The 12488-nt window shown below is 52.8% G+C and overlaps 1 non-coding gene across 1 annotated transcript; it reads left to right on the top strand.

Moving 5' to 3' along the window:
* Positions 1-3968: 3968 nt before the first annotated feature.
* TRNAS-AGA (transfer RNA serine (anticodon AGA)) lies at positions 3969-4050 on the top strand. The gene has a single exon. It is a non-coding gene; the product is annotated as a tRNA-Ser (tRNA).
* Positions 4051-12488: the final 8438 nt, after the last annotated feature.

The raw sequence follows: 12488 nt of genomic DNA, 5'->3' as shown, positions 1-12488 counted from the left end.
TAAACTTTATTTGTGCCTGCAGTTGGGCGCTCGCGCGCCCCGACGAGGGCCTACGTCGTCTACGAGGCTGCCGTTACTCGGCGCGGATCTCCGCTCGCCGTTGCGAATTTGCAGGGGATATACCTTGAAGCTTTATGTACAATATTTTACATATGTATATACATACAATGTTGAGCAGTGAGCACAACAGCAACATGGAACTGGCTAACATTTAAGGGAGGCCCCTACTCGGCATAGCCGAAGATGCGTTACATCTATCTCCGTAGCCCAGAGCCCCTTTTTCGGGCTCCGGTACCCAGTTTTAAAGACACATGGGCCCGACCCACATTCATCAGCATCCAATCGTGTCAAACCCTTAACACAATTGGTTTTTAGCCGTGTGGCCCGCCCTACAACTTCCTTAAGGCACGTAACCCTCTCTCAAATGTACATATTGTAAAAAAGGCATCATTTTCACTTAAAACATAGCACATTCCGAGAATTCACACATACGGATTGGCCCCCTGGGTTACGTGCTACGTCCCACACTTCCACAGTATTACACAAACTCTCTCCCCTATGAAATACAAAGCAAAACACATAAAACAGCATGTTAAAACACTTCCACGGGTACGTCTGTCTCCCCAGTACCCGTGACCTTGACGATTCCCGGAACTAGGGCAATTATCGGCCCCCACCCCAGCTGCGACCGTCGCGAACAACACCCGGTAGCGCAGAACCACTTTCCGACCCGAGTCGGATCACAATGGCCTGCCGACCCAGCAGCCGTCCTCCGGGGTCCGAGCGGCGTCGTAACTCAAGTGGCCGTCACTTTCCCCAATTAAGCAGGTGGCTGTGTTCGTTCTGTCCGGTGGCGTCTTCTGCGCGCGCCCGTTTCTTGAGACCGAGTTGTCTAGCCTCGGGGCCATACCGGACGCCAGCCAGTTGCACTGTCGACCACAACTCCCATTCATCCGGACGCGCCCGGCCCCGCTTCGTCTAGCAGGGTTCTCTTTTCAAAAGAAAAGCTGTCGAACCTCCGAACGAAGCGTTCGAATCTTAATTGGGCCGCAAGTGCTGTTTGTCACACCTCCTCCTCGTGTCCTCCTCCTCCTCGTGTCTTCCCCGAAGGGGACAAAGGGAGTCATTGGGTGCGCCGGCCGCTCCCTCCCTGCCTGCTGCTAGCTGCTGTCTGCCTTGCGCGCCACCCGCTGCCGCCCCCTGGGGCCTCCGGCGGCGACGGGACCCAGAAAAAAAAGGCGGTCGTTCATAATTGCCACCAAAACGAAGGCAAACTGCCTTCCTCCCCATTTAGGTCTCACACAATACGCCGGGTGCCGGCGATCGTCGCAAACGCCTTCTTGGGATCGGCAAAAGCCTACTGATCCCTTACAGTGACATTTACTATGGCAAGTTGTGAATTGTCAGTCTGTAATGTCCCGTGGCTACACATTAGCTATGAGAGGCGCCTTGTGGATGGGTCTGGGTCAATGTGGACCACAGGGAGTTCTTAACCTGCGCTGACGTCGCACAGCTGAGGGGCATCTTCTGCGCTGCACCTCCATCGAAAACGTCAGCCTGTGCGACGAGGATTGAATCCGGGACTTCCAACTCCGTGCGAAGTCCTCTGTGCTATTAGTGGTGGTTCTTGTTGGGGGGTGAAGATTGATCGTGCAGTGCTTGCTGCTGTCTCCTATGAAGGGTCACGCTCGCTGCACTGCACTGAGAAGGGGAATGGGAATGAAAGAGATAGGGTAGAGCACGGGTCGGGACGTAACGAAGGCGGAGAGGGAGTGGAACACATCGGCGCAGAAGCACACGCCAAGGGACCCCCTGAGCTAAGCCCACCACGTCAGCGGCTGCGGGCAGGGTACCTGCGCGAGGTCGAAAAGTCAGGGGGGGGCCGCGAAGCGGCAGCGGGCACGAGATGCGCGCACTGAGCGAAAAGTGAACGTATGCCGCGAGGCGGCAGCGGGGTGAGAGTCCTCGTCCGACGCGCGGACCCGTGGGAGCGGCGGGCCAATAGGAGAGGGGATGCTTCGATCCAAGGATGCCAGGAAAATGCGCGCAGAAGGGACAGCGAAAGTAGAGGTGACTCAAAGTTTGCACAGGGCAAATTTGAGTTGCGGGCTTCTCGTGTGGGAGCGCGCTTTCTGTGGGGCGGTGTTCAATCACCATGGAAGGCATAGCAAAGTTGTGGGCACAAGAGACGCCGCGAGAGGCCCGCTTCATCGATGACACGGACCAGCGCTCGAAGCGCACCACGCGTTTTGTGGCGAGTGGCGTTGGGGAACACAAGTTCGCCGATGGTATCGCAGGGAAGTCCGAGCTCCCTGTAGGAAGCGAGCATGATTAGTCTCTCACTGTTGTAAGCGGGGCAGTGACATGCACAAGAGATGCTCTACTGTTTCTGTTGAACGACAGTCCTCGCACAGTGCGTTGGCTTGGCCCATGACGCGATTGCGGCGCTCAGCCGTTCTAACACAGCCAATTCTCAGGCGGAGGAGAAGGGCAAGGGCATTGCGACCAAAGTCAAGGAAAGGAATTGGCCGGGGCGCGTTGCCCGAGGCGACACGGGGATCGGGATGACACGTGTTCGCTTTGCACCGGATCATGCGTCGTGCGGCGTCGAAGGCTGTGATGTCTTTGCACACGGGCACTGAGGGGTTGTCATGTGCTGACTTGGCAAGACGATCGGCTTCGTCATTGCCGCACACACCCACGTGAGAGGGAATCCACTGGATCACAACGTCGCAGCCACGCGCACAGAGGAGACAAAATTTATGGTAGAAGCACTGCACACAACTCGCGTTGCTTTCAGGTCGCTGCATTTGCGTAAGAGCGGCACGAGAGTCACACATAATTTCGACCAGGGTGGATGTTTGGGCGAGTTGGTTGCTCATGATGAAAAACTGTAGCGCTCGAGACGAGGACACAACGCATGCTGGCGGATGTGTTGTGTTGTGTTGTCGTCTTCGTTGTGTCCTCGTCTCGAGCGCTATAGTTTTTTATAATTGCGACGTCGGTGAGCTCTGTGTGTTCCGAGATGATGTCGGCTGTCAGGTGGAGTCCAGCGATTTCGGCAGTGGTGGATGAGGAGAAATGGCGTATACGGCACTGCCTCTCAACACCCGAAGCGGGGACGACGCATGCAGCGGTGGCAGAGTTCCTGTTAGCAGAAACGGAGCCGTCTGTGTACAGATGAACTCGCGCGCTGTAGTCAAAGTCAATGCGCTGTGCGGTTTCCTGTCGAACTGCACAGGTTGAAGTGGTGCGTTTGGCTCGAATTCCTGGTATGGTGAGCTCGATGCGAAGGTTAAGTGCTGGATGCGGTGGTGGGAACGGAGGCGCAGCAAGGGAGTCAGCCCCAACGATGAGATCAAAGTCACGTAAAGCTTGCGCCATGCGTGACTGTGACGCGGCGCGGATGTCGTTAAGAAGTTGTTGGGTGCCAGGCGCTCGGTGGTGACGTTCAAGGTGGTTGAGCGCGGTTCGTTCCGCTCGGAGTGAAACAGGCCACACACGAAGTTCGGCATAGGTCGGGCCAATTTACGAGCTTCGGGGTAGGCACGCAAAGCGTCGCATGGCGATGCGCTGATCAGTGTCAAGGGTCTTCCACTGATTAGGGCGTAGGCGGATTAGCGGGAGCGCGTAGAGAATGCGTGCAGTGGCGATACCTTCATACAGGCGAAGTGGGAGGGTGGGTGTTACGCCCTCTCCACGAGCGAGTAGGCGAGATGCCATGGCTGCTACGCGCTTGTGAGCGTTGCGGAAATCTCCGACTGCGGCATTGAATGCCAGCTTCCTGTCGATGCTGAGTCCCAGGTATTTGCCGCTAGCTTGCCAGGGCAAAGGTGCTCCCTGTAGTTGCAGGGGTTGTGTGAGCTTGATGCCAGCGCCGCGAGTAAACACTATGATGAAGAGAGCCAATTGGTTGTTGCTTGCGACTTTGTTCTAATTTATTCCTGTAAAATCGTTACGAGAGGGCTGCAGTCGTGGCCGAGCGGTTAAGGCGACGGACTAGAAATCCGTTGGGGTCTCCCCACGCAGGTTCGAATCCTGCCGACTGCGTTTTTATTTTTTTTGTGTATATTTTTACGTTTTTTTTACTAATGATAGTGCCTGCACGCTAACCGAGAGCATTCTGGAGGATATTATGCTGACTTCTTGCGCTTGTTTCAAATCCACAGCTGCAACAATAACTGATTACATTGTGGCGCCATCTGATGTAATCAACATGAACCATGTATGTCGACCGTGGCCTCCGCGATTATGCGCGCCGTTGCTCTGCCGGAGCTGATCTCAGAGGCCACGACCGACAAACCAGCCTATCCTATTTGAGCTAGAAGCGGCCAAATAGTTGAACGGTAGGCACTATACTGTAAAAACAGTAATATAGTATTCGCGAATTAACCAATCTATGGGGCACCTGGCGGCGCAGGCAAGCAACGAAGAGTGGATGTCCAGTAGCAGACGCCCCTAGCCAGCCTGACCGCGACACGTTAGCATAACGCTCATAAAACCGCAAAAACCGAATAAAGCGAACGGGAAGCGAAATCTGCACCGTTCCGCAGTCCGTGCAACGCAGTGACACATCATTTCATAAATCTCGTTCGTGCTGTAACGATCGGCGACGGATGATTGGCCGTATTGCGATTTTACGCGTATCTAGAAAAAGTAACATCGACAGTACTATTTTCGCCAGTTATGCTGGTACGATTTCGTCTTTCCTATTGTCGACTATCACCTCTTAAAGTTACTGAGGTGTGAAAGCCTTGCGCAGCTGTTATCCTCGTACTCACATTTGCTATTGCAACGTCGACACGCGTAAACGAATGCAACTGGGATCAGAGCGTACCTCAAGCTCGTATTGTCAAGTTATAGCTACCGCTAAATGAGCGCAGGGGAGCAATCTACGACCGTAGGCTTTTTTCGCCGCATCTCTTAAAAGGGAAGACACAGGACAGAGGAGCGTACAACACAGGTGCCCTGTTGCAATCTCCTTTACCCTGTGTTTTCACTGTTCCCTTTTGTTGTGTTTTTGGATAAAGTAACAGCAATCTTTATTCACATGGGTTGCATGTTACTACACGGGGCCGGCGTCTGGCCGTACACACACACTACTTGCTGGGGCGCTCGGGGCGGTGGCGCCGTCTCGTGCCACGCACTCAATACACGCACACACAGGCGCTTGGGTGGTGGCGCCGTTCTTGCCACGCACTCAATACACATACACAGCACTCTTCCTTCCTTAAGAAGGTTATCGGTAAAGTAGGGGCGGGCTTGCGAACAGTTCTAGTTGAACGTCTCACAGATGGCATCGCCGCAGCCTCCAAGGTGCTTGCGGTGCTGGCTACGTCTTCCTCGATGCTTGCAGGTGTACCCGCTGCACTTGTTGCTGGAGTGGCCAAGTGCTTTTTCACTTGGTTGTTGTGACGGCGTGGAAGTTCCGTTTGTTTCATCAACTTCGCCCAACCACCATTTAGCTCCTCTGCCGAAATTGCGAACTGCAACCCTGTCACCTTTCTTGTATTTCGGTCCCTTTTTCGTCTCTCCGCAATGCCTCTTGGATTCTGTCAGCAACTGCTCGGGTGCACTTTCTTCCTCCCTTCTAGTAATGCAAAGATCCAGCTTTGCTTTCATTGGGTATGCCAACATCAGCTCTGATGGTGACTCCATTTGGGCGGGGTGCTCTACGGTACATAAGCAACCATCTCGCTAGCCGAAGATTGAGATCTACACCCATGGTTTTCTTGAGGCCGTCCTTTACAGTTCGAACAGCTCGCTCAGCCAAACCATTTGATGCCGGATGGAAAGGAGCTGTCCGTAGGTGCTTAACACAATTTTCCAAAAGGAATGCCTGGAAATCTTGGCCAGTAAATGAGGTTCCATTGTCTGTTACAATGCACCTTGGCAGCCCAAACCACGCAAAAATATCCCTCAAATGCTCTACAGTGTTTTCCGCTGTTGCACTTAGCACGATGATAACTTCAAGCCACTTTGATTTGGCGTCTACAAGTACAAGGAGCATTTTACCTTCAAATGGCCCGGCATAGTCCAGGTGCACGCGTTCCCAGCATTCACTTGGCTCAGGCCATGACACTGGTTCAGTCTTTGCTGGCATTGGAGAATTCTGCAGACACTGTGTACACTGTCGAGCGCACTTTTCTATTTCAGCACCCATACCAGGCCACCAAAACAACCATTCCCTAGTGCGTTTCGTGTAGCAGTTCCAAGATATGCTTCTGGACAGGAGTAGGCACCACGATTCGGTTACCCCAGTACAAGAGATTTCTATATGTGTTCAGCTCATCACGTCTTTGCCAGAATGGCTGTAGGGCTTTGTCTGGGGTGCTTTGTGGCCATCCGTCCTTGACCCACAGCAGCACTTGGATTAGGGCTTGATCACAGCTCGTGTAGTGCTGAAGCTGCTTCACTGACACTGTCAGCTTTTCCAAGCTTGAGACTGAGTTCACCAGCTCTGGTGGTTCAGGTGGATCCGCAAAAAGAACTGTCAGTGGTAGCCTGCTCATGGCATCTGCGTTTCCATTGCGACGTCCAGGTCGGTGCTCAATAGTATACGAGTAGGCACTAAGTGTGAGTGCCCAACGCTGGATACGTGATGCAGTCATGGCTGTAATTGCTTTATCTTCACGGAAGATGCCGACCAGTGGCTTGTGATCAGTGATGAGGACAAAGCTGCGACATACAAGTAGTCTCTGAAGCGTGTGACACCAAATATAATGGCTAGTGCCTCCTTTTGCAGATGTGAGTAGTTTCGCTCCGCAGGCGTGAGAGTTCGAGATGTGAATTCTAGTGGGAATTCAACCCCTTTATCACGATGTGAAAGCACCACACCTACACCATACGATGAAGCGTCACAGGCTAGCACGAGCTCCTCAGATGGGTCATATTGTGCCAACACTTTTGCCTCCATGATGGCTTCCTTGCTTTTGACAAAAGCTTTTCGCTCTTCATCTGTCCAGCTCCAGTGACTGTTCTTGTGAACCAGTGCATACAAGGGTGCTAGTAGTGTGGACAGGTTCGGCAGAAACTTTCCGTAGTATGACAGGAGTCCAATGAAGGATCTCAGCTCACCAACGTCCTTGGGCTCGGGCGCTTCAATGATGGCTTCTGTGTTTTTCTTTGATGGTTGAAGACCAGTGGCATTGATCTCGTGGCCCAAGTAAACGAGAGATGGTTTGAAAAACTAACACTTTTCCTGTTTGAGCTTCAACCCTGACTCTTTAACACGTTGCAGAACTTTGCGCAGATTCTGAAATTGCTCTGCGTCAGTTTTTCCTGTCACCAAAACATCGTCTAGATAGACTGACGTGCCTGGGATGTCACGAAGGGTTTCTTCCATTCTTATCTGGAAGACGGCAGGGGCTGACGAAACACCAAATGCCAGACGACTGTAAGCAAAGAGACCCTTGTGTGTGTTGATGACCAGTAGCTTGCTGGTTTCTTCATCAACAGGCACCTGATTGTAAGCTTCGCGGAAATCCAACTTGGAAAACTTGACTCCGCCTTGCAAGGATGCGAATATGTCTTCAACTTTTGGCAATGGGTACTGTGTCGTTACCACTGCTGGATTCACACCGATCTTATCGTCTCCACAAATCCTGACACTCTGGCCATCTTCTTTGAGTACTGGTACAATCGGCGAAGCCCACTCAGAATGGTCCACTGGTGTGATGATGTTTTCATGTTCTAGACGCTGAAGTTCATTTTCAACCTTGGCCCGAAGTGCATAGGGTACCGTGCGAGGTTTGTAGTATCGTGGCTGTGCATCGGGTCGAACGTTGATATGCACCGCTGGTCCTTTCAGTGTCCCGCAGCTTGGTCTGAAGATCTCTTCAAACTCCTGCAGCATTTCTTTCACTTTCCCTTCAGTGGTGCTCTCGAACTGTGTTGCATTTACTTGGCGTGGTAGCAGGTCAAACGCTGTAAGCCAATCCCTGCCGCACAGATTAGGGCTCTTGCAGGCTGTCATGACCGGGATGTAAACCAGCCAAAGAGATATTAAGGCGCAGATTTAATCGACCGGGATTATCACGGTGGCGGCAACAGTAGCGACAATTTCGACGGGTCGTTTGACCCCCAAGATGACCCCACGCTCGGCTCGGTACCAACGACCTTCGAGAAGCAAGCGACGACAGGGGAAGAAAGGGTGCTCCTCGTCTAAAAAAAAAAACCCGGAACGAATCAGAGGAAGCCAGCGCAGCTGCGGCTGCGACGTCATCATGCCACACCTGTGTTCGATGGACGCGAGCTGTCAACAGTATGGTTGCCTCGCAGTGCGACAGAGATGCGGACTTACGTTTCCTCCTCGTCGTTTCCCACGGGTAGATTCTACAACAGGTGTCTTCGTTGGCTGTGTTGTGTAGTGCCGATCTTTTGTGTCACGATGAATTGCCGCCTGGTGAAAGGGCGGAGCCTTGGGCTATTTAACCTGCGCCCAAAGTGAGCACGAGGGCTCTGGGCCCTGGGTAAAAGGCTCATCCAGTCGCTCGACGTCATGAACTCTTAATTTTTGATTCCTTGCTCTTCTTTTGTAAATTTATGCAAATAAGTGTCTTAGTTTCTTGCCATTAAACCTGCTTGTTTTTGATTACCCCAATCTCCGAAGCTTCAGGCCGTTTCCTCATCCCGGACGAGCCCCCATGGTGACGCAACAAATGGCCACGCTACCTCGAGCCGTAACAACTGGTGGCAGCGGTGGGATTCTGCTACCCGATCCACGATAACTGGTGAACAGCGGTGGGATCCGAGGCCTGGGATCCGAAGCCTTGGGATACGAAGACCCAACAACTGTGGATCAGCGATGGGGATCTGAAGCCACAGGCGACATCTGGATGGAAGCTACGGGACTGACGGCGTCAGCCATACTCGACATGGTGAGTGCCCGATGTTTGCCACTCGTTTCGCCAGACCGCACTAACACGGGCAGATGTTATGTGCGGGAGTTTGGGTATCTGGGAAATGAAATTTTGACAATTTTGTCTTTTGATCGCTTCCAGCTAGAGCTTGTAATTTAGTAGGCGTTTAGCGGCACAAGGTGTGATCCGCGATGGATAAGTTCAAGCTAGAGGACCTCCTTGAAATTCTGGAAGATCTGAGCATTTCAGTAGGCCCCAATAAAACAAGGGAAGCGATTTTGGACTTTATGCGGGGAGGGGTGGTGACGGTCGAGGAGGCAGACGAGACATGGGAATTGATTCTGGAGCGAAGGCTCCGCGAGGAAAAAGAACAGGAAAGGCGAAAACAAGAAAGAGAATGGAAGGAGAAGTGTAGTGAGAGATGGGCTAAACTAGAGAAACTTCGCGAACAGCAGCAGCAGGAAAAAGAACAGGAAAGGCGAAAACAAGAAAGAGAATGGAAGGATAAGTGTAGTGAGAGATGGGCTGAACTAGAGAAACTTCGCGAACAGCAGCAGCAGGAGCTCACGTGTATAGTTCAGTTACGGAATTGGGAACGAGCGAGAAATCGTTTGAGACTTTTTCAAAGAGGAGAAAATTTCAGAACTTTCCTCGCAAAAGTCGAGCGAACTTGCACTAAGGAGGAGCTGGACCAGGGTTACTGGTCAACGATGTTGGTAGCCATCCTCCCATGTGATGTAGCCGAAGTGTTAGCGCGCCTGTCTGACGAAGAGTTCAACAATTATGAGACCTCGAAGAGAGCACTTTATGGTTATTTCGGCATTCGTGGAGAGGCGGACTCTAATGTCCGAAGTGATGGAAGCGGGCAGCGCTCCCATCTGTGTTACAGCGACCAGCCTAGGAACCCCGCTTGGTCAGCTGGGGACACAGCCGTTGCTCAGGGGAGTAACGAAAGGGCAGGCTCGAGCCCAGAAATGAACGCCAGTTCGACAGCTGCAGGGGCAGCATTTGTCAATTTCGAGGCGGCGAAAAAAGGTTGTAGCAAACTCGACGAGAAAGGCAAAGCAGCTATCTCTAGCCCAGAAGCAGAGGCTGCTCTGATAAGTGAATAAGTTATTTTCTCCCAGGAAAAGAGTAGTAAGCTCACAGGCCAGCACAATGAGGGAATCAAGGGATACATGTCTTCGATGCGGCCGGCGAGCAATAGTTGCCAATTGTTGGAGACGCTTTACAGTAATCAGAGTGACCGGGAGTCACCTGAGTGCGCCGCTGAAACCCCAGGCCAGAACGCAACGTTAACCAAAGAGTATGGTTCAGATGGAGTTGCGGGCCAGGTAGTTAGGATCATGGGGTCGGTTAGCAATCCACGGGATAGTAGGTTGCTAGGCTCAGCGGAAAGCAACGTACAGCCGGAACAATTTGGGGCTACGACGTGCAGTGACTCTTTGAAAGCGCGAGCGGATAGCCTAAATTCAAGTTGGAAAGGCGGCTGGGTGCTGAGTCAAAAAGCAGATGTGAAGGGTGAAGGCCCCGAAAGAAAGCAAGGTGAGCAGGACAGAACAGCTAGGGCAGTTTCCGGAAAGCGGCGGCGCGCAAGGAGAGCCAAGCCAAGGGGTAGTCGGCAGGGAAAGGACAAAGGCCGGGCCCAAAACATCGTAAGGATGAAGGCCGGTCAACAATGTAACCGTTCGAGACTGCCACCGCGGCACTCCAGATGCGATAGACACCGCACGAAGGGCAAACTGACTAGACGGGTTCAAAGAAAACGAAAGCCACCTGTACATTGTGGCGACACTGTGGAAGTTTTTGCACGAGGAGTAAAACTCGCAGTGGACCACAAAGAAGCGCGCACTGCCACCGCGTGAAGGAATGCAGCAGTACGCGCGCTTGGAAAAAACGGGAAACGAAGGGCATTCATACACTGAGAAAGGAAGGCACGGAGGCAGTTTTTTCACATTCGATCGTCCCCCCTTCGAACTCAACTTTTCAAGTGCTGCTGAGGTGTTGGAGACGCGCGGCCGAGGACAGAACGAATCATTGTCACGTGGCGTCTGGAGCTCGCAGGGGTCAACGCTCACGTAAGACCTTCGGGTTTTGTCGTGTCCCGGCTGCTAAAGCTTCTGTCCGTCTGCGACCGTGCAGGGCGCGGCTGAAGAAAGGTGTTGTGTCCCCTTATTGCTTTTGTGTGTGTGTTACCCCTGCAGTGTCCCGAGGCCATCAGAGGTCTACAGCCGGGCTCGCTTCCAACGACGAGATCAACTGGGAGGAGAAACTGTGAGCGCCTACGTAGCCGCGCTCAAGAAGCTCGCTGCCGACTGCAATTTTGGAACGCTGTCGACAACAGCTGCCGGGCAGGAGGGAGACGCAGCTTCTTCTGCTAACACCACCATGCTTCCCTTGGACGTGATGTTACGCGACAGATTTGTGTGCGGACTGAGTGATGAGTCACTGCAGCAGCGCCTGTTCGCTGAGAAGGACCTCACATTCAGCAAAGCTTACGACATCGCCGTTCGAGCGGAGAGCGCCGGTCACCAGCAGAGAGAGATTCGCCGGAACACCGAGCCGGTACACCAAACAAGCAGTCAGGTGCGCAAACCTTCTGTTGTTGCAAAATCGGTTAAAAAGGCACAACGCTGCTGGCGGTGTGACGACCAACACAACCCCCAGGGATGTCGATTCCAGTCAGCCACGTGTAATTTTTGCCACAGGCGAGGGCATATCGAGAGAGCATGCATTACGAAACGGAGACTTGCCAAGATAAAGTCACCTTCCCAGCCTAATCACAGCGTCAACGCCTCAGAGAATACGCCGCTATCTGATCTCCATGGAACAACATCAGCAACACCATCTGTGTTGTACGACCTGAACACCATGAATCTCGGCACGCGACCGAAGATTTTTACAGAAGTAAGCGTACATCACCAGCTGATTAAGTTCGAGGTGGACTCCGGCGCAGCCTGTACTCTGATCAGTGAGGACACGTTACGAACTTCGTGGCCATCTGACGCACCCGCCCTGCAACAAGACGACACGCACCTGCGAACGTGGTCAGGACAGAATCTGCCACTATTGGGCTCTGCCAACGTGCAGGTTAACTACAACGGCCAGACCCATACGCTACCTATGCTTGTTGTGAAGGGTTCAGGATCAAGCCTTCTAGGAAGAAACTGGTTTTCTTCATTAGGCGTGACGATATGCGGCATACACCAGACGCCTAGCCACAACATGGTTGAGCAACTGCAAGAGAAATACGAAACAGTATTCTCGGAAGAGATTCCAGGAAACGAAGGGCCCCCGGTCACATTGGAGTTGTTGGACAACGCGCAACCCAAATTTCTGAAGGCCAGGCCGTTGCCGTTTGCTCTCCGAGCTTCAGTGGAAAAGGAGTTGGACAAACTGGAGCAGCAAGGTGTCGCCGAGCCGACGCAACATTCAGAATGGGCCACACCACTTGTCGTAGTTCGCAAGAAGAACGGAACCATACGCCTCTGCGGAGACTACCGGAGCACCGTCAATCTTGCGACTAAAGCGTCTTCGTACCCGCTACCGACACCTGAAGAAGTATTCAGTGTGCTACGTGGCGCAAGAGTCTTCAGCACATTGGACCTCACCCAGGCGTATCAGCAG

Source organism: Amblyomma mixtum, chromosome 3 (assembly GCF_055824585.1).
Source record: "Amblyomma mixtum isolate Tamu chromosome 3, ASM5582458v1, whole genome shotgun sequence".
In the NCBI taxonomy this organism is placed as follows: domain Eukaryota; kingdom Metazoa; phylum Arthropoda; class Arachnida; order Ixodida; family Ixodidae; genus Amblyomma; species Amblyomma mixtum.
This window is presented reverse-complemented; position numbering and strand designations above follow the sequence as displayed.